The following is a 20,970-nucleotide window of genomic DNA, read 5'->3' as shown; positions in this document are numbered from 1 at the left end:
TAAATGTATAAAAAGGTTTGAAATTGTTTGCCTATATTTTATCCCTTGACCTGTTACAGTCACCTAATCTTTTATTGTGATTGGCATCAAGTACTTCCTTTATTTATATATATATATATATATATATATATATATATATATATATATATTTTTTTTTTTTTTTTTTTTTTTTTTTATATATATATTTTTTTAAGCAGCTTTGCTGTCAGACTGCAATCCTCTGCGAGAGATGCTGATAGATTTTAATTATCTGTCCCCTCCAGTGTTTTCCAACAAAGTGGAGGCTTATGAGTCATAATCCGCTCCTCCTTTTCTCCGTTCCCTTTGAAAGATTTGAATTTATCCTCTAACCTATCTGATATTAGATTGTTTTCATGAATAACAAAAGCTCATGATCTTGTCAATTACTGTGCTGGAGTGGATTTATCATTTGCTACACTAAAACTATAAACAACTACAAATGCATCCACGCAAGATTACTGTGCACAACTCAGCTCATCTGTACCCTATTTGTATGCATTTTTTTTTTCTTCCTTTTACTTTGACTCTTACGCCCTGGGTTAGAATTATAACATAAAACTCAATACCGGGATGTTGTTGTGATCCTCAAGTATATTCAGACACTGATTTACTAGAAAGAAAAGATATATAAAAGCAGTGTTTGGTTCATGAATTTTTAATAAAACTGAATCAAAAGGTTTAAATAATAGTGCAGTAGTCATTAAAAACTATGGTTAGTGGCTTTAACTGTTGTACCCTTGAGCGTGGCACTAAACCTCAGGCTGTTCAAGGTACACTCTCTCTTACTAAAAGTGTGCTGTAAGTTTCTATTGCAAAATCCACTGTTAAATCAGAATTAGCCAAGGAGAAAAAGTGAGAGGGACAGGTAGGAAGTAAAAAAATCTTGATTTGTTGGGAAGCCGCATTTGAGATTTAAATATACATGATACATGTAGGTTAGAAAGTAGAGTAAGTTAGAGACAAGTACAAACTGTCCACACACTCCAGTTTTAATTCTGCTCTATTTTCTGTTCTGTGCAAGAGGACCAGGCTGGTCAATTAAAAATCATTTAATTTAAGTGGGTAATACTGTATGACTTCGGATGTACTCTCTGCATATTCATCCTTGGCATTTTCTATGCAGACTAGGTAATAAATTGGAAAATGGCATATGTCCCCATTAAAAGGACATCTTTATAGAAGTCAAGCGAGTTGGAAAGGGCCATTACTCTGCCTCTCCCACAGATCACTGAAGCAGTGGAAATACACAGGCGCCATATGACCACCCTGACACGCGTATTAATATTGTTGACAACTTTCAAACTTCTGATATGCCATAGAGGATTTATCCTCTGATCCTACAGCAAATGTCTTTGCGCCATGTGCTGATCCAAGTTACTGATTCATGGCAAAAGTTTGAAAAGTGCCAGTAATATCAGAAAATGTGAGGATGAAAAAAAGTTAAGGTTCCACATTTGTTTCCTTGACCAAACTTGTCCAGATTTCAGTCATTTTTATTCATTTATAAATTATCTTAATGGTTTTAATTTATTTATTTTCAACATTAAATAATTCTATGTATAACTATTAATACAGTACCTCCTTACTGAAACCTGAGTAATGAAAACCTTTTCAAGATTTTGTTAGTATGCTAATCCAACCTAAACTTAAAGTCTGCTTTTTTCTGATGTGTTTAGTGTGTTTCTAAAAAGAGCTGCGTGTTTGGCAGCTAATTTATTTAGTTCCAGTTCCAGACAAGAAAAAAAAATGTGTCATAATTCTCTCTCTGTCTACATCTTTCCTGGACTGAAACAGCTTTCTATGTACATCTCCATCCTCCCACAGACATGAGGTCTCATTTGGGAGACCTTGGATGTGACTCAGACACACTTCGAGTGTCCTGGTTTGTATATCATCTCCTTCATATTTTTAACATATTCATGTTTTTTTTTTATTAATTTATTTATATATGTATGCTTTTTTCACTTTGTGATAGCAAGTTTTCAGTATCTCTTGATGGATCTTGGACATTTATCCAGGTCAAAATTGAATGATGATTTAAAGTGACTAAATGGCATTCGTAAGGCACTGATGGCATATTCATGCATATTCATCAGAAATGCAGATAGGTTTGATGTGCTGATGATGCTAATTAAAACAGCCCTGATGAAAATTAAATGAAATGGCCGAATGAGGACAGGCATTGATGGTGGGCAATAAACAACAAAACAATCTTTAGCAAATGAATCTATGACTAAAATGCAATTATTATTATTTGCTGATTTTATGCTTCACTTTTTCTTCACTCCGGATGATTTCTGCAGTTAAATATCGCGAGGAGAAAAGTAACTTTTCAAACTTTGCAAGTGGACAATACATCACACGAAGTGCTCAAAGCTGTGGTCACTCCTCTGACTAAACAGCCATTAACATCAACAACTCAGCTCTGGATGGCGAGAAATGTCAAGCTGATGAATTATACAGCAGTAGAGAAATATGAAAGCACTTCGAGGCTAGTGCTCCTGCAGAGAATCAGATAGAAGGCAAAACCTCTTTTGCAAGTGCCGTATGTAGAAAATCAATGAGTTCTGGTCAGAAGCTCTTCACCACAGTACCTACCCCATTTCAAGAGCTGAGGCACTGTTAATGATAAGACGAGGGCACGCAATCAACCGCAAGCAATTTCACATCTCTGCCTTTGTGGAAGTTGGGTCAGCTTGGTGTCAACTAAGTCTCCTCGCAGACAAACAAAGAAAAAAAGAGTACAACATTCCCGAGACCAGCCACAGCTGATCAAATTAGGTATTGACCAGATGCCAAGAATTGAGTGCTAGATGCTTTTTTGAGCCAGAGCCCAGTTAGTCTTTACCAGAATCCTTGTCTGCGTAGTATCAAACGACATTAGTACGAATTATACCACAGTAATACAACAAGATCTTCCAGTACAAAGCACTTACCAGTTCTTAGGTTATTTATATTATATATACTAAATAAAATTATACATACAATCAGCCAGTCGATAACTCTAGATGAGTACCCAGCTGACTGTATGTCATCCCACACTTTCATACCAAAGAAATAAACAAAAAGACATAAAATATTTGAGTTGAACATATATATGTCATGACAATTCTCTGAGGATTGGCATGGTAATGCACATGTGTGTTTGGGCTTTGTGAAACAGATCTGCTACATGGCTGCTGCACAGTGTACCGAGACTTGCTACTGCCAATGCATCCACATGCTGCTGTGAGCATATAAGACATACTGCTGCTGCAAAATAACATACCTGGAATAACCCCCATATAGCAAACATGAAGCACCTCATAGCAGATCTATGCAGGTGGAGCTGGGGAAGGTGGAGGGCTTCTGAAGCACACTGCTACTGCTACAGCAATCACTAGTCATATATTTGAAAGTTGAGCAGCGAGCTCATTGGCTAATAATACAGGAGAGGACCAATCAGCTGTGCCATATGATAATGATGTTGTTTGGTCAGACTGAGTTAGGCTTTTCGGACAATGCCATCTAAATGCTGTTTATTAGAACCTTTTATTTACTGAACATCAAGTTACATATTGTTTTTTTGCAAAAAATATTAAGCAGCGCAACTGTTTTCTACACTGATAATAATAATAAACCAAATGAGCATATTAGGCTGATTTCAGTGATTATGATACACTGAAGATCAATGATCAATGGCTGCTAAAACACTCAGCTTTGCTATCAAAGGAATATGTTACAATTTAAAGTCATTTTAAAAGTACAAATAATGCAAAATATTGCCTTGATGAAAAAAAAAGACTTCTTTGAAAAAAAGTTAAATGTTAAGAGTCCGTATTGAAGTTGATTGATGTCTTTATATGACAACGAAGAGAAAGCTGAGGTGAGTTCATTCCACTACAGATACTGAAGAGCCGCAAAATCTCATTTACTCATTACTTTCTAAATCAAATAAATAATAAATAAATATTAGCCTATGTTTTATCATCCATTTCCAAATGTGCAAGCTAAGCGCTTTATTCTGCAATGATGCATTAACGTAAGGTTTTGAACAGATCCACCCCCCACCCCCCCTCCTATTTCTTCGCACTCTCTTTGATAGTACCATCCATTTTTCATGATCAGAGTAATGCCAATGAGTAAAATACTAATCCATCTGAGAGCTGAGAGGCTAGATGGACACCAGGAGGAGCAGACAAGGTGAAATGAAACAGACTGGCATAAATATTGTACCACACTACACGACAGATTGAAACCTTTGATAAAAACGCATGTGGAATTGAACAAGTTCTGCTCTATCAAAAGATGATTAGAATATATGGTTAGCCTTAAAATGATTTCTCTCTAAGCTTTTATAAGTGGTGCTTTGCTGTGTTAGGCTTTGTTGCGAATTTATTGTTGTTATAAAAGAAAAAAAACACTCAAACACTCAAAATACAAGTATTAGACAGGGACAAATGCACTGGACCAGAATGATGATGCTAATAAACTAATGAATAACTTGCTGAAATGTTTACAATCCGGCACTGAAATAGGGATGAATTAGTGATTTGCTTACTGCAGAGAAAGTCGGCTTACTTTTTAACTCAGCCATCAAAGAAAAACTCAAATCCTGGTGGATTACACTATTTTGATGTAAATGGGGCACATTATACTGCATGTCTGGACAATATGGGTGTTTTTGCATTTGTTTATTCACAGAGGTTAACAAAAGACCTCTGGTTGATTGGACTCATGCACTCAAGGATAGTGAAGAGACCAGAACAAGTGGATCAGTACTGTGCTAGATCTGTCCAAACACATCTGCACACCAGCACATCTTGTTAATTAGGCAGAGAGACTTTAATACTTTAATCAAAAAAACGCAAGCTTAAAAAAAACTGTAAGAGAAAGAGAAGAGAAGCATTCTAACTGACTCTCAGCTGTGAAAGGCAGGGACTGATTGAAAAGTATACTCTAAACTAATTAAACCTGAGAGAACATGTCAAAGGGCAAAGCAGACACAATTAACTACCCAGGCTTCTCATGTGTACTGCTGCAAATGATGCTATGCGCAGGACTGAAATAGAATGCACTGAAGTCTCTGAGCATTCATTCGCTTGGTTTTCCCTTTGCTCAGTGTCAGGGAGCACCCTATGATTACTCCAGAGGTGAACCTTGATTACATCTCACAATGCCACAAGACTCCATTTGTGATTAAAATCGGGGCTCTCAGTTGGAAAGATTAATACATTGATATTAACAATTCAGCTAAATGACACCTCAAAGTGATTCTTTTGAACTTAACGAGCACAAGCCACATGGATCAAAAGAAATGAGTTAGATGAAGCGTTTGAATTCAGGACCTTGACACTAGGGAGAATTTGGCACAAGGCCGTACAGCTCAACAATTAAACTCGTCTAAACTCATTAAATTGAATAAATGAGCCAATACACGAAGAGTTGCATTGAGGAGCAAATCCAGAATAGTCTTGAGCGAAGAAAAAAAAAAAAAAAAAAAAAAAGATTTGCTTTAGAGATGTGACAGTACAATGTCTCACTGGGCTGCTTTAATGCGGGATGGTGATTCTGTAAAAGCGTGTGTTTTGCATCTGATGTTTTAGAAGACATAATCATGCCATGAGGGAATTTTGCAGGCAACCAGAACCTCTTCCCTCAACAGAAGTACTACTGTCTTACACTACAAGTCTAATGGACTGTCTACAAAAAGGCTTCTTCTCAAACTACGGACCTACATACTGTATCTGCAATCTCGCAACCTAGTTACATTTGTTATTTTTTTAGGGGTGGCGAAATTTCACCTATGATATAAATAATTAAAACTTGAGTGAACATTCTTGAGAAAGTAGAACTTGATTATATTCGAAGTTGTAATACGGTATATATAGCAAACAATTAATACTGCGTTTCTGCTTCTTCTGATTAGCTGAAATTCTGTTGCTATCTAAAAACCTGAAAGGAAAGAGAATATAGAGTGCAATTATTAGAATACTAGTATTTTCACCAGCTGAAGTATATATATATATATATATATATATATATATATATATATATATATATATATATATAAAAAGAAAATAGACAAAACTCTAATAGGGGTCTGTTGTGTTGCTGTGATTCCTGAGTGTTCGTTTACAATTAAGAATGCAGTTGGCATCACTTTAATGTATGTGCCACCCATTTTAGCTCTGGGATTTGGAGCAATACGAGATGTGACAAGAGAAGTGACAATGCATAGGAACTCTGAGGAAAACAATGTCAACAAACAGCTTTGAGATGCAACACTGAGAGGCATTTATGTAAATAAAAGAAGAACCCTATTCTGGTAAATGACACTGCTGCTTAGGAAAAAAACAACATTGGGGAAAATGGCACGTAAATGATGAGAAATACAACTGATTTAACTTCAGAGGGAATGGAAAGAGACTCAGAGGGATGAGTAATAACAACTAGCTTCTTCGCTATTCTGAAATAAAAACAGATTTATTTACAACTAATTTTCTTTGCATTTACCTTACAACATTCAGTAAAACAATCGAATCTAAAATGTATTCTTTGATTGCTATTCTTGTTTGTAACTGCCTTTCGTGAGGTAATAAATATACTTTAATGTATTTGAAATTTCTTTATTTCACGTTACTGTAAGTTAAATCCGAATATGATTTCATATTTAAGTACTTAATAAAAGAGTCCAGTCTCATGAAAAATGCGTATAAATAGTACCCTAAATAAAAAGCGAAAATGTGTGGTTTCGATACGAAAAAAAGGAATTTGTTGTATATGTCACACACAAGTTTGGCATGCATATAATATGCAGTTTTTTTGTGCATATGACCCAAAATTTGTTGCCATGCATATGATACCCCGTTTTGTACCCCACAACCCCAATTTTTTCCATTGTGTATAGCGTAAACACGCCAAAGTGAATATTCGCATCTCAATACCACGTTTTTGCTTTTTTATTTGCCATGGTATTTATATGTGTTTTCATAAAATTGGGTAGTGATAAAAATACCCTGCAATTGTACTTTTAGTATACAAAAGTAGTATACCTTAAAATAATTCACATTTTTTACTTAAAAGGTTAGTTCACCCAAAAATGTAAATTTGGATGTCATTTACCCACTGTCAAGCCATTCTAGGTGTATATGATTTTCTTCTTTCAGACATATCCTATTAGAAATATATTACAGATTTTCCTGGTTTCTTCTAAGCTCTATCATTGCAGTGTGTTTTCTTTTGCTAAAGTAAGGAAACTTTGCTCTTTTGCTTTTGAAAACAAACTTGTGATACCATCTGTCGGAATGCCTTTCAAAGTGTTTATTACATTTGAAATATGTATATGTGAATTTTGGGATCAAAGAGTTATTTTATATTTCTCAAAGGAAACTTTCATTGCTTCTCACTCTATATGTGAACTATTTTCAACACTATTAGTGCCTTACAACAGCCCCTAAAATGGTCTTTTAAAATGGAATTGTAATTTCTGCTCATTGAGTTTACAGTGTCCCATAAAATGTAATTTCTTTTATTTAGCCCGTTATTGTTTTATGTAGTGTCAACATGGGAAAGTGGGTTATAAGACTTAATCTTCTTTTATTTGATGTTACTTTTCTTCTAAACCTAACCCTAAGAAAAACGGTAGCTAAGGTAAGCATGCAGCTGGCCATTTAAAATGCAAAGTCAACATGGCTGCCCTGTTTTGACATTTACATTTCATTTTCCATAGGCACTTTGAAGAGCCACTATGTCTGTTTTCACATATGATCCTCTGACTCTCTCTAATTAAATGAAGTGAAACAGCCTTGTGTAGCAGTTTCATGGATTTCATTTATGTCAGCAAGTTTCCGAAGGCACCCATCTGAATTTCAAATGATAAATGTAAATATAAATCCCACTCTTAGTGTAGCAATTACATTAAATCCCACATTATGGAAATAAAGACAAAACCAACAAAACATAATTTAATTTTCTACATTTAGTTCCTCATAGGAGTACAGAGAGAGGAACAGTGCATTTAATTTAGTAATTTCTATGTGCTTAGTCTTCACTGAAACCTAATTAAGTCGACTACAGTATAAGTGAAATATTTATATAGCACCAATCCTCTAAAATGTTTTCTCGTACATATAGCATTCAAATGAAATATCAATGTGCTATAATACTGTGAAACACTATAGTGCTATTTAAATGGCATTGTGGTATTTACACTGCCATGGTTCTTGAAAACGGTGCATGTACAGAGGATGTAAAAGGATAACAATGAAGATGAAAATCCGAAGTATAATATTCTGAAACATTTAAGAGAAAAAAAGTGCATTCAAGGATTACTCTAAACAAAAAGGCTCAGTAAAATACTGTTGCATCTCTTCATTGAGTCTGGTTTACACAACATTAAAAGACATATGGATTTTAGCCTACAGGAATGCAAAAGAATCATTATTCCAGTGGACATACCAACGGTTATAAATAGGCCCATGAAGTTCTTGGGTAGCCCAATCTTTATCGTCAAATTGTCCCTATTTGTCTTATTGATCAGTATCAGTGTGGTGAAATGAACGGTTTGGCAATGGAAAGCTCATCTGTGGCCTTTCTCTCAGAAAACTAAATTTGTATAACAAGTGTATAACTAAAAAAAACTAAAATAAAAAATACACAAACATTTAAAAGTTTGGGTCAGTATTTTACTTATTTATTAAAAAAAAAAAAAAACAACTTTATTCTGCAACATGAAATTGACTTCTTCATTGTTACCAACAAAAAAATCCATTTCCAATAAATGCTGTTCTTTTGAAGTTTCCATTCATCAAAGATTCCTGAAAATAATATGTACCACTACCAAATTTTTCAATGATTCTGGAAAGATTTTATGACATTGAAGAATGGAGCCATTGAAAATTCAGCTTTTTCCTCGCAGGAATAAAATATATGAAAATATAAAACAGTTATTGTAAATTGTCATAATATTTCACAGTAATATTGTTTTAGATACTGTATTTTGATCAAATAAAGGCTGTTTTAAAGAGCATAAGAGACTTCTTTCAAAAACATGAAAAAAATGACTGACCTCAAACCTTTGAAAGGTAAAGTATTACTCAAAAATTTTGTGCATTTATCTTGTATTTCGGCTTTATTTTAAAAATATAGCTTAGCAAAGGCACTGTCCATAGCTTTCAACAACCAACAGAAAGCATTTTTTCTGCAGGTAGTTTATGAACTTGTCCTCCAATAGGTTTTCCCCTAGGTGGGTTTGCACCTGTACATTTCAACAGGCAATTTACAAGGTAATACCCTGCTCAAAAGATGTGGCTTTGACCAAAAGTGCTTGCAACGACATGCTGTTCAATTGCTCCATTTTACGTTCAGCTTACACATTTTCATTTCCGCATTGCTGGATGTTGGGGAGCAGGAAGCACAGATGTGCTCCACAGGGCTCTGTTCTTCTCTACAGTCAGCATTTTTCTTAAGTACCTCACATATGTGCACCTCCGGCCTGGATCCCATCCATGTTGACGACTGAGAAAGGGATTGCTGACTGTTAATTGTGCGCCCTATGTGTGTGCAAGAGCGCAAGAACTGAAAGATGAAGGAATAGTCAACTCATTGTCAACTAGGTGAATGGGGAGGTTGGTAAAAATGAAGAAGGATAGAGATGGATGCTACAGCTGAGACACTTAGCATGAGCCAGAGGGAATTAGAAACTCACAGAAGCATAAAATTGCCATTGGCAAAATAATTTCATCCTGGTGAAATAAGAAGTACTTCTAACCTCAGAAATGTCCCGCAACACCACTGCCTTCACTCCATCTATATTTATCTCAATCTTCGCTATCTGACAGCTTGTTTCAGAAGATAAGTTTGTTTTTGCCTCAGAGTCGAGTAAACCTTATCAAGTATCATTTGACTCCATGTTGTTGGCATATGCTGCGGATGAGAAGTGCAAACTAATGATTGCCTCTGGTGTGTCGATGAGGCTTGGATATTAACTGCCACTGGAGGACAAAACATTGGTGTTACATGACAAATGTGATATATTTTGTCACTACGCTGTCACTTTGCTTGTATTTATATTAATGCATTTGGAAGGCAGTTGCAGGAAAAAAGTCTATGGGATTAAATTTTGATTTCTGCATACATTTGATTGTTTGCTTAAATAATACAAAAATAACTTATGTGAATCCCTAGATTAATGACAAAACCTGTTTACAGTCCAATCTGTTAAAATTATTCAAAGACGCTGTGCGCTAAATTTGCTATTCACAAAATGTACCTCATAACATTTACAATTAGCAAACATTGACTTGTAAAAAGCTAGAAAAGGGTCACAGAAGTATCTCTGAATGTTTTTATGCTCATCAGTCCACGGTCACACAAATTGTTGTCTATAAATGGAGAAAGTTCAACACTGGTGTTACTGTTCCTAGGAGTGGGCGTCCTGCAAAGATGACTGCAAAGATGTTGCACATCTGAAGATCAGAAAAGAGCACCTGGATGCTGCTGGCAAAATGTACTTTGGTCAGATTAAACCAAAGCTGAGTTGTTTGGGAAAAACACACAATGTTTTGTGTGGTGAAAAAAGGCACAGTACAGAGCACACCGACATCAAAACCTCATCTCTGCTGTAAAGTATGCTGGACAGGCCATCATGATTTGGAAGAAGTTTTGTAGCCTCGGGGCTCGGACAGCTTGTTACCATCGATTGAAAACTGAATTCCCAAGTTTATCAGGACATTTTGGAAGAGAATGTAAAGCCTGTTGAAGCTCAACAGGAGTTGGGTGATGCAACAGGAAAACAATCCAAAGCGCAGAAGTAAATCAACAACAGAATGCCTTCAACAGAAGAAAATATGCCTTCAGGAGTGGTTCAGACCAGACTTGACCTCAACCTGACTGAGATGCTTTGTGGACAGTGAGTGATTCACCAGACATCCCAAGAATATTGTTGAACTGAAAGAGTTGAACTGAAACTGAAAGAGTTCTGTAAAAAGGATTGGTGCCAACTTCCTCCTGAGCATTGTGCAGGTTTGGTTCACAAATACAGAAAATGTTTGGTCTGTTATTAAATGCAGTGGTTCACAAACTGGTCACTGAAGATAAAAACACCAATGTGTTATTTGTTATTTTTACACAATGTGTTTGTCTATTATTGACTATTTTTTTACTGTTCTGTTTACACCTGCCCACGTAAATGTGTCTACCCAAAACAGATACATACACATATACATACAAGTGGATTAGAATCACAATGTATGTCTGTTAAACTAAATAAAAAAAATTCCTACCTTAGTCCTTTGGGCAAAATATGTCCTGCCTAAATATATAGGGCTGTAAAAGAAGATAACATTTTATGAGTAATTTATGCAGAAATCCATGGTAAACCTGCAACTATAACAAGAGTGGATTTGCTGTGTGACAAAGAATAAAAGAGTCAATAGTAAAGAAAGTGGGAAATTCCTTTGTTTAGAACAGCAAAGTGCCACCAATACCCCAGCCAATTTTTTATGGTGTGCTGACATGAATGCTACATGATCAGCGAGACAGATGAGATTGAAGATTACTGAAGATAAGAATATCCCCACATCTAATCTCCAATTTGAATCTTCAGAAACAACAGTGTGTGTGGGAAAATTTAATTTGAGTACGTCAATAAAGGATTTCAGACAAATAACTTCGATGTGGTTACAATCGCTGGACAAATTTTAATTAAAATATCCCTTCTGGATTTCATCACATGTTGGATATTGACGCTGCCACTCAAGGGAATGCATCATAATTGAATATTTTACACCACAGAGCTGCTGTGCTTCATCAATGTATTCCATACCTCAGGGGGCTAAGTGGACCGGAGAGTAAATCGGGTGAATCATTCTGTACTGAGCTTATAAGATTCCAATAGTGTATTTCAAGTTGATAGATGCTGTCCTTGAGAAAGTGTAGCAAAGTAGTCACTTAGATGTATTGGCAATGTGTCCCAGAAACATACCCAATGTTCTAAATACTAATGACACAGTGCTGCTGATCTCAGTGCCCTTCCTTCACTTTTTGATGTTGATTTAATTAACAGCCATGCACTGGTGTACATTCCAGTAAATTCAATCGACTGCCTTAGAAGAACAATTATGCAAGTTAAAGATATATGAGCAAGAATATAGAATACTAACTAATAAAAATGTCTTGGTAGATGCTATTAAATAAGAACATCATTTTGTAATATAGATCTTATGTCAGACCAACAACAGCGATTCTTAAACCTTCTGACCTGATATATATACATAAAAATTTAAGGAGACATACAAGGTAAGCTTTAAATTAAAAGAAGTGTGATTTCAAGATTCAGAAAAGATTTATATATATATATATATATATATATATATATATATATATATATATATATATATATATGATCTTTTCTGAATCTTAAAATCACACTTTTTTATTTAAAGCTCACCTCGTATGTCTCCTTAAATTTTTATGTATTATAGGTCATGTATTAACACCCAATAAGCTGTTGAAGGAGTTTTTGCACTAGGGCATGTATGATCTTTACTATGCCACTGTAAATAAATACAGGTTTGTGGGTTTTATATATATATATATATATATATATATATATATATATATATATATATATATATATATATATATATATATATATAAGGCTAAATATAGGAACAAGATTAAATTTTTAGCAATTTCTATGCAATATAAATCTGTTTTATAGTGTCACTATTAATCTGGTCTAGACATTAAATAATTAACCTATTACGACACACTGACTCATGGTTTAGTGTAGGTGGTACTATTTTGGCACTGTTTTTACTCGCACCCCTTTAATGCTTTTCTAATGCTGCACATGGTGCCTATCTGAGACAGCCGTTAAATCAAAGTTCAGTCTGTGACGAATATGTCACACTCTATTATGTGAAGTCCAAATCAAATCATGAGTAAGAAAAAAACTACAACAAAAAAAATAAAACATTCAAGTATAAAGTATTTTCATATTTGTAAAGGTCAGTCATAAGTTCTTAAAATTGTGACAAGTCTAGTCTAAGTCAGATACCTTTTGTTACAGTGCACCATTATCTCATTTATATTCTGGCTTAAATAACCGTTAAATTATTTTAATATTACTTTATTTAAAAAAAAATAAGGTCATCAGGAATATAAATGTCTATAAACGTTGTTCAATCAGACTGGAATTTACCAGACTATGTCAGGTTAATTTATTCATTATAAGAATGATAAAGTACGCTTTTTTTATTATTCCTACTATATTATTAAATCCACAACAATTGCATATATGTACACTCTCCAAAATATTGAAGGTTCGTGATACTCATAGATAATAAGGAGTGAGATTTGAATGATATTTTGACCACTGAACTCGGAAATGTCTGGGGAAACCTTAATCTTTAACCCACTAAAGTCCACCCGATGGGTCACCTGTGAAGACATTGCTGATATATTTTGGTAATGAGACTCTTACTCATCTTTGTTTCAAACTGTGGCACGGGCCAGCGCTGAGCGACGAGGATGAGAGACTAGTAGGGGATTATATGACCTTTCCTATCCCTCCTTTTATTGAAGCTGTCCTGCAGACTCTGCACCGGTGGTATTTACATTAACATTTCAATACATCCAGCCCAGCCAAAGATAAAATATTCATTTGACCTTTAAGGAGAAAGACTTACTTAAACACTGTCATGTCATTTAACCTTAAGAAATGTACAGCGGCAAGGCCCGAGAGCAGAAGTGACCCTCATTACTGTTTAGCGTCAGAGTTAAAGGGACGCTTTCATTGCTGCTGCGGAAGAGGTCATTGTGTAGAATTCATGCTGCCTTCTGTACACACCGTCTCATCTTTCCGCTCTCTAGATTTGGTAGGTTATGGCGACGAACAAGGCGCCACTAATTATGATGCATAAACACAAGAACGCTCCCTTTCTCTATTTTGCTCTCTCGCATTCACACAAGCACACACAAAAACCGAGACCCCACATCTGCTTGGAGCGGAAACAAAATGGATGCATGCCCTTTGGGAGCCCAGGCAAATGAATACTGTTGGCAGAACAATTAGCATTTAAAAGGGAGAGTAACCTTTGCTCAATACATCATTTTTATTGCTGTGGACGTTCATTTTCACCAAATACAAGGGCCCGGTGTGTACGCGTATATGCACGTGTTTGTTTAAGCGTCGGCGAGAAATAAAGAATTTGATAGTCCTTGGCTCAGGTAGCAATTGGGGTTCTAAAATATGGTAATTCCAGGGCTTTCATACATCACGGGTACAGCTGGTGGAGGAGAACTTCTGTCTGCAGTGCTTTCATGTCTCGATTAATTATTGGTAGACGTTATATACACTAATGAGTACACTATCTCTTTTTGTGTGTGCCTGTGGAGTCGTTGCAGTAATAATTGTTCATCTACTTGCATTATTATTTGCATTTTTAAAATGTTATTCATAGAGACGGTGGAGAAAGAGTGTGGGTCTGGGTGGCTAGATAGTGAAGGTCTCAAAAATGTATTGTTTCTGAGAATTAAACACGCTTTTGATCACAGTGTTGGACTGAGACCCAAATCACACTTGTAGCCAATAATCAGAAAGGGACGTTTCTTGAAATGAAGAGTTTGAATGCATAGGATGAATATTAGCTGTTTAACTGTAGATATAGATAAAAAAGTAAATAACAGTGGTACAAAACATTGAAAATAAAGGTTACATTTAGGCAAGAGGTAAGACTAGTGTGAATATCGGAGCAGCTTTCCAGCTGGAGAGAACTCAAGGAGCAGGAAAAGCTTGAATCAAACACCAAGGTCATGTTGTTTCTTCTTGATAGGTTAGTAAAGCTGATTTTGCTTTGTTTTACGATTTATCTGTGTTGGCTTTTGTTTGAATATATTTGTCTTTAATCTTCACTTAATAATCTTCACTTGCTTCCGTGATCGTCTTTATGTTAGGGTTGCGTACATACATGTGGGACGGAGATTTCAAACTACTGGCGAGGTTAGTTACTGGGCTATGAATGTGTCAGCTGCATTGCTGTCTACACAGGGTCAGAAAGCTCTTGAATTTCATCAAAAATATCTTTATTTGTGTTTCAAAGATGAAAGAAGTTGTTATTTATTTGGAACAATGTGAAGGTGCATAATTAGAATTTTCATTTTTTAATGAACTATCCTTTTAAGCTATACTTATGACCATGACAATAAGGATAAAGTCATATTTTGATTCATTGACTAGAATAGATTGTTTTATGCAGTGTTATTGATTCTCAGCCTTGAGTTGTCATCTCTGTTAGATGGTAAACATTGTTCTACAAAAGGTCTTGTAAGGTTCACGTGTGATATTCAAACACTGTATTTGGAGTCCCATAGTGACTCTGCCGCTAACACTAGCCGTAACGCTAATGCTAAAATTTGTAGTAGCAATTTTAGATTTTGTGATAGCTTTGCAGAACTTTAGGTAGACTGTATCAAATGCTTTAAATTTTAAAGTACTGTAAAGTTTGAGAAATTCCTTTTATACCAAAGAATAACCACACTAGGCTTACTTGATATTAACTGAACAGTGCTATTATTAAAGTAGATTTTTACCGACCATAAGAAGATTTGGGTTTAGAGAATCATGATTTTAGAAAAGCTAGGGAGGTTAGAGTAGTCTAAATGTGTTTGCAGCTGTAGTTCACATCCATTTCATTTTATTATCTGTTTATTTATAATTTGGAAATGCATTTTGATTCTTCCCCTATGATTATTAACAGTATTACTTTTTAATATAGTAATGTTTTTTTTTCATTCTGTACCTGAAGGAACAACATAAAGAAAAAGAACAAGATGAAGATGAGTTGAAAATGATTGACTCCATTTCAATAACTACCTTGATAATCTGCAATAATCAAAACTGGAAGTCTCTATCTGAGATCTGAATTTTCGATATTAGAGTTAACAATATTACAGCATCCATCATCCTAAAATGCTACATGCCAGCCTGTTGCACAGTCTCAGTCTGCTGGTGTCGTGTGATTTATAAAAGGTGCAATCTCATCTCAAAATGCAAAGATGCTTTCTATTTGTGTTCCGGTTTAAATGCATTAAATGTTTTGGATCCTGATCCAGCTCTCTTTGGTTGACATGTAAGCCCATCCATACCAAAAAGGACTATACAATCGAAAGTCCACAGCTGCTCAGACATGTAACGTCTTAAACACACTGACACCGTATTTTCTCTTGCTAGCCGAACATACTTTAAAATAAGTAAATATGGCCAGGATAAATCCAGCGACTGTAAAGCCGCCCCTTTTTGTGTATTTAATTTCACACATATTTGCACAGGAAAATTACATTTCATTTATCTAATATAGCAGGGAATCCTGGGTAAATATCAGGTCTGTGGATTTCCTCAGGACATTGGGCTGTAAACATAACCCTGCAGGTTTAAGAAGAGTGCAAAGAAAAAAATAAAAAATAAATAAATAAACTGACAAGTAACAAATCAATAGCCATTTAACTATAAAGAAGTTTTATTCGTGTTTATATCAAAGAGCGTTTAATGTAAGTGCATGCACAACGTTGCTTTCCATTGCATCAGTAACAGTGAAAAACGGACATCCTTTCAGTTTACACCTACAGTTTGGAATATAGAAAGAATATTTTATTGAAGATGAGTTTATTTGATTGTCGCTTTCATCTGTATCAAGAAAGCAACTATTCTGTCTCTTAAACAACCTTGAGGTTTTTGTAATATTTTGGAATGTTTGTTTTGTGTATACAGCATGTCCCTTGCTTTTGTTGAATGGATTTTTGTGGATTGGAGTTGAAGAGAACGGTACTGTGTGAAGTGGTAGGAGATTTCAGCTATGAATTTACTTGCTGAGAGATACCATTGGACTAATACAAGGCCCAGAACTAATATAATATTTATTACCTACACTTTAACTATGATAACAGGCAAAATATGACTAATATCTACACTCTGTATTTGTTTACTGATTCTGGAGATAAGACAAAACATTTCACAGAAATACGTCTGCTTTTTACATATATGAATAGCAACATCGGATGGTTAAAATGATTAGATTTGATTTAGTAGACATTTTGTTAGGTGTCCTCAATTGGTCTTAAGACCGTAAGATTTATTTAACGTTCATAATTCAGGCAATGTCGAAGTCAGCTCATATCCCGAAGGTCATCTTTTTTTTTTTTTAATCATCTACAGTATTTTAAAATGAATGTTTACCCATTTTTTTTTTTTTGAAGGAAGTGGAAGCAAGGTAGTGAATATTTCTAAACACATTCAGCAAACTGAAATAATGAATAAATAATTCTTTTGAGTTTCTGTTCTATCCCATGACTCCAGAATCAATTTGCTCTGATATTCCTTAACTGTGACTATGGACCACCACCTACATTTTTCAGTAACATGAATATCGTTTAGAAAAGGCGGTAGATTAAACTGCTCACAGGTCTGGAAACCATGTTATGGTGGGCTTAGGATGGATGTTAGCGGAACCAGTTAAACCCAGCTGTAGCGAGTTCCTGTTTTTGAAAAGAAAAACTTGTTTTGAACTATGAGCAGGTTTTTATTCCTTCATCCTTTGTTTTACTAATCATCCCATGGGCAAACACAGCTAATAACAAAGGCTGAAAAAAGAGCCCTTATCTCATAAGAAAACAGGAAAATAGATATCCCCATTGTGCATAATTTAGCCCTGCTCTCATTTCTTTTAACTTTCTTCTTTTTTTGTCTTTTTTTCTTCCCTTTTTTTTCAGAGAGAATAAAGGTTGTGGAGTGCAAGAGATGCATAAACGGATATGAGTCTCTCTCTCTCAGCCATTCTGGGATTAATGGTGCCCCCATGCATCTGAAAATTATACGAATAAATATGAACTGAGTGGTGATGTGGCCTTGTGGCACATTATGTTGATTAAACACAGTAAATAGAAATTCAGCTTGTATTGAGAGCAGTTTATTGCAATCAGCCACTCACTGTTTTTTGTATTTTCCATTTAAAGTTATTGAATTTCTACTTTCTTCTATTGCACATATTAAATTAAGCTCCAAAATTATTTCCAGATGGCAGGGCATAAAGTAAGTGTGCTTCACAAAGCTCTGTAGGAGCACCTTAAATGAACTTAAACTCTCTAAACTCCATAAAAAGTAAACAGAAAATTGTGATTAAAAAAACTAAAACAAAACAATCGTTTACATAACGAGGATAGGATTAGCCATTTCCCTTCTTTAAACGTTTGCTGTCCTAAACTTTGCTAAAAACTAGCGTCTTGAAAATTAGCAAAATTCATTGTTTTTTATCGTTGCTGTTCAGAATCAGTGGAATCGGCAAATACAAGTATTACATCTTTGCAATTGATTTCAGAACGAACCACTTCATGAACAGACTCTAATCTATTTAGAAATCATTTTTAAGTTAAATAGGTTTTCAGTAAAAAAGAAAATAAAATCCTGTTATCATTTATTCGCTACTCACTTACTCTCATTATTCAGTATATCTCATAATACTGTTCTTATTCTGCCTTGCTGATATCCTCTTGGAAATGCTTATTAAATAATTTGGCTATTATTAGTAGTAACCTTTATTTCCCATTATTCAGTGGCCATGAACACACTGCAGCTAAATATGGTTGTCACTCTAGTCAAGTGCTTAATTCCCTTCCACAGAGTTCAGTTATTTACAAGAGTGACAACTACGTTCTACAATCTAATTATTATTTAGCACATATAGTGTTGGAGGATAATATACTTGGGTTTTAAAGTAAGAAGTAAAAAATCAAACATGAGCTAAATAGAAGAGGAGGTGGTTTTGCACTTCAGTTGAATTTAGTCAGGCAATGAAAACACTTCCACAATCGTAAAGGCAGGGGGAAGTGAGGGCTCAGCGTGAAATCCTTGAAACCAAAAAGTCCTTAGAACTGTCAAAATTTTCTAGAAAAAACAAACAAACTGTATTTGTAGTAGGTAACAATTTATATTAGATTTTCATAGTTTTAAGACTTCAAATCTGTTGTTTAATCACGGGAAAACAATGAAACGTATGCATGCATTCAAAGGGCAGTCGATAGAGAGTATAATTATCTTTTGTCATTTAACCTTCAGAAGTTGAAATCTGTTTAGAAACATAAAGCTTCGGGGAACATCGATTTGAGCATTGAACTTCATTAAAAGTATTTTTCTATGGTTGTGTTTGTTTAGCAGTCTGCCCATTGTCAGTTATGAATAGCATCACCCATATTTCAGCCTTTTTTTCTCTTTTAAACACACGCTATACAATGAGGAAAAGAGGAAGAGGAGTGTCGAGTTCACTTAGAGGCTGTGCCTTGTTCTTCATGCCGACCACCCTTCAGAAAGCACAAACCTCCAGGTACTTCCACACTCAAGGTCAGCAGACGTGGAGATTTCGCCTTAGGTTTGGCTATTCCAGTCCTTTTGCAACTCCTGTATAAGTATGTATTTATTTATTTATTTATTAGATTTGTTTTTCCATCTCTAGAGATGTTTGAATGTCAGAGGGCTGTTGCTGGCATGCCCTTCGGGAAAGTTGCCCCGTTGCTTTGTTGGTGAGGATGTGACTCTGGAGTACGTTCACACTCAAAGGCCCGGGGAGGTCATGCGGAGAGAGGGGCAACTGCCTGTCACCATCTCTCTCGTTCAGAGACGCATCCACTCGCAGTATCTGAGCACTCTGTCTCCTTCTCTCCTCCCCCGGGGTGTGCAGGTCTGCATTACCCCAACCTTGCACACCGATGAGCAGTGATGGACTGTCTGAGATGAGAGTCTCGGCCTTATTCCTACAGTCAAACCCGTCCAAGTTCACTCAATCAAAGATTTTAAATTGTAGGTTGCAGGGTTATCATCAACAACATTTATAGATATACAGAGGCCTTCCTTCATCTTTCTAAATACACACAAAATTGTTCCAAAATTTGGGTTTTGTATATTTTCAAAAGTTTGTTGAAAACAGTGATACGTATTTTAGACTAAAAAGAAAGTAAGGGGGGGAAAGGCAATGTACTTATGTAGCATTACTGCTTTTATAACTTTATTAATATTAATATTTACGGTCACTTTTGATGACTTGAATCAATATATATGTATTTATATGTTCATTCCATAAAAAAATATATATTTTTTTATTTTTATATATTATCATTATCAAGTTTTTGCTGTTGTTTTTTTGTAGAAATGCAAATGTTTAAAGCACTTATATATCTGCTATATGAATCTGATATGTCAGAGATAATTTATAGGATAATATATAAACTGACAACTTGGCCAAAAACTAAACATGAAGAAAAATAATTTTTTTCCAAAAATTCTAAAAGTTCAAACTTTCAACTATAATATACCTGCACTGTATATCTGACTTTTCCCTTTGTGTTCAGTTGTTACAGTAGCAAACAACTGAAGCAGGGTTGCCCCTGCCCCTGGCGATCGATTGTCCTGCAAAGTTCAGCTTTTTGGAGTTTGATCAGAGTTAAAGCTAAACTTTGCAGGACAGTCGATCGCCAGGAGCAGGATTGGGCAACTCTGAACTAGAGAAATTTTAGTTTAAAAGACATCATTTAAAAGTCTAATTTATAATTGTTCTGGATCCTGTTATACTAGATGTAGCACCGCTAAGAAAAATTGTGCATTTAGACTTTTGCCTTGAAAAATTAAAAGTTGCTGAGGCAAAAATATCTCGCAACAACTTCCCAGTGTGACAACTAGCCCCGGGCTTCTTTTGTTTAGTTTTTTTCTGTATAAGGTGTGGTCTCTACGGTGCGATCCTTCATGGCCCTCAAGGTTGTCAAGCACATACCAATTCCATTCCAGCCTTTGTTTTGGAGGATAAATCTTTCACAGGCTTGGTTTTATTGAGTTTACTGGCATGATTTGTTGGCCTCCAAGGTCTTCTTCCTCTCAGCTCAGATCCTGCTAACACAGGTGTCTACAGTCCACCATGGTCATGA

This window comes from Puntigrus tetrazona, chromosome 7 (genome assembly GCF_018831695.1).
Source record: "Puntigrus tetrazona isolate hp1 chromosome 7, ASM1883169v1, whole genome shotgun sequence".
In the NCBI taxonomy this organism is placed as follows: Eukaryota; Metazoa; Chordata; class Actinopteri; order Cypriniformes; family Cyprinidae; genus Puntigrus; species Puntigrus tetrazona.
Note: the sequence above shows the minus strand (reverse complement) of the source record.